Source organism: Callorhinus ursinus, unplaced genomic scaffold, assembly GCF_003265705.2.
Source record: "Callorhinus ursinus isolate GAN/ISIS: 27379988/994484 unplaced genomic scaffold, GSC_fseal_2.0 scaffold4, whole genome shotgun sequence".
NCBI classification, from domain to species: Eukaryota; Metazoa; Chordata; class Mammalia; order Carnivora; family Otariidae; genus Callorhinus; species Callorhinus ursinus.
Window position 1 is genome coordinate 153,966,571 of NW_027397066.1, and position 2,105 is coordinate 153,968,675.

General features: G+C 55.3%; 1 protein-coding gene across 2 annotated transcripts in view; it reads left to right on the forward strand.

Annotated features, from left to right (window-relative positions):
* The first annotated feature begins 536 nt into the window (after positions 1 to 536).
* CLU (clusterin) overlaps positions 537 to 2,105 on the forward strand; it is a 16,546-nt gene continuing 14,977 nt past the window's right edge. For both annotated transcript variants that reach the window (XM_025873786.2, XM_025873787.2), the window contains exon 1: positions 537 to 679. The gene's annotated coding sequence lies outside the window, so the exon portion shown is untranslated. The remainder of the gene's footprint in view (positions 680 to 2,105) is intronic.

The following is a 2,105-nucleotide window of genomic DNA, read 5'->3' on the forward strand; positions in this document are numbered from 1 at the left end:
GCTCTGTTCACCCCTAAAGATACACTTCTGTTTCTTCCTGGCCAGCAAGTGCACCAAAGGCCCACGGGGTCTCTGTGATGGGGGAAGAAGTCGACATTTCTTTCTCCCTCTGTGCTCTTCTCTCGCAGAACACCCTCTCCGTCCCACCCTCATTATTTTTGCTTTTCTACTTAAGTGGAACAAGGCTCACGTTCAATGTGAAAGAACTGTGCCATTTTATTTTGGACTGGGAACCGGCCGGGAGCGCAGTGGACCCCTGGAACCCTGTGGAGGGGTCGCCAAGCTGCGCACGTTAGCTCGAGCTCTCCCCTCCTGGGGGCACCGTCCCCCAGCTCTGAGCCGCCGGGGAGTGGGGAGCGGTGCACCGCACGCAGCACCCAGGCGCGGCCCATCTCCGTGCAGATGCCCTGCCTCCCCCGCCCCCCCAACCCTACAAGCGCCCCCAGCCCGGTGCTGCCCGGGAGCGCCCCCCTACCCCGCCTCCGCATCCCCTCCCGCGCCAGCTTCCAGAAAGCTCCCGGTGAATTCCACAGCATTCTTTGGGCGTGAGTCATGCAGGTTTGCAGCCAGCCCCAAAGGGGGTGTAGACGAGACAGAGCGCTATAAATACGCGCGCCTCACGGTGCTCACCACGCGGTGTCGCCAGGAGCTGCGCACGGTCGCTGGGCGCCGCTGACCGGTGAGATGTCCCCACCTCTCCTACCCGGCGCAGAGCCCCACCGGGACCCAGGGCGGGCAGGGGTGGCAACCAGGAGAGGACAGGAAGATCGCTGGTACTCCCTGAGCTGTCTGAGCTGCGCTTTGGATGGAGGCGGGGAACCAGGGAAGGGAGGTGGCCCGAGCCCCATCACCCGGCCGCGGAGCTGGAAGCAGAATTGCTGGGCGGTGGCGCCCAGGCCGGGACTCCGGAGCTCCCGTGCTCGCTAGCTCCAGCCACAATTCTGTGGGGTAGGTAATTAGGACAGGTGTAATGACCCTCCTTTTGCAAAGATGGGGGACCGAGACTTGGAGAACTAATGCCTATTGCGGGAGGCCCGGACCTTCCTGTGGCATTCTTGTCCAGGTACTGAGCTCCGGTGGTGGTTGTCAGCTTGCCTGCTTGGGTCATCTTGTCTGCTCCTGAATCCCGTGGTTCTCTCCATAGGGTGTTTATAAGTATGTTTTGATTTAAGTACATGTTGCAACCACTTAAATCCCAGTCTTTCTGCTTCCGAAGGCACCAGGATACATCAGAGAAAAGTCACAATCGCCATTAGATTGCAGACGTCTGCTCCAACTGTCTCATTTTATAGATGATAATCTGAGGCCTGGAGAGGTTTAGGATCCTCTCCCAAGATAAACAGCATGTAAGTGTCAGAATCAGGACTAGAACTGAAGCCTTGATCTTCCAGAATTTCTGGACCTAATTAAAAAAAAAAAAAGCAGCAGCAGCAGCTGCTTATTATTCTTATTTTTAAAGAGAGATTAGGAATTTAAGAATAAGGACAGATACAATGAAAGGGTGCCGGCTGGAGTCTTCATTATAATAACAGTGGGAAATTACATACAATGTAAATGCCCAACCTTGTGGGATGGCAAAATAGACGACACCAGAAAATGCACCATTCTGCAGCCTCAGAGGTGTGCTTTTAAAGACTATTTGAAGATAGTGGGTGTAAGGGATCTGATTGCACACCAATGCATAGAAAATAGAAGGAGATCTACCACAGTGTTGCGTCTGGATGGTATGAATTACAGGTGCCTCGTTTTTCTTTTCGGTTTGGTTTCTGCATTTGGGGAGGCAGTAGCATAGGAGCTTGGGCCTTGGGCTTTAAAAACCGTGCAGCACCCCAGCTGCGTGACTGCATGGCTTAGGTCTCTGCGTGCTTCCCATCGCTCCATCTGCGTGGGTGAAGCATCCTTGGGGGAAAGAGGCTGCCTGGCGGAGGTGGGGAGTGGAGGACCTTGGTAGGGCTTGTTCCAGTCACAGCAATTGGCAGCCGGGTGCCCAGGCCTGAGCTGAGAGGAGAGGAGAGTCGGCGCACATGGAGGGCAGTTGCAGTGCTGTCCTAGGAAGAGCAGTATCACTGTCACGTTCTGAGTCGGCATTGTCACAAGACCCCTGC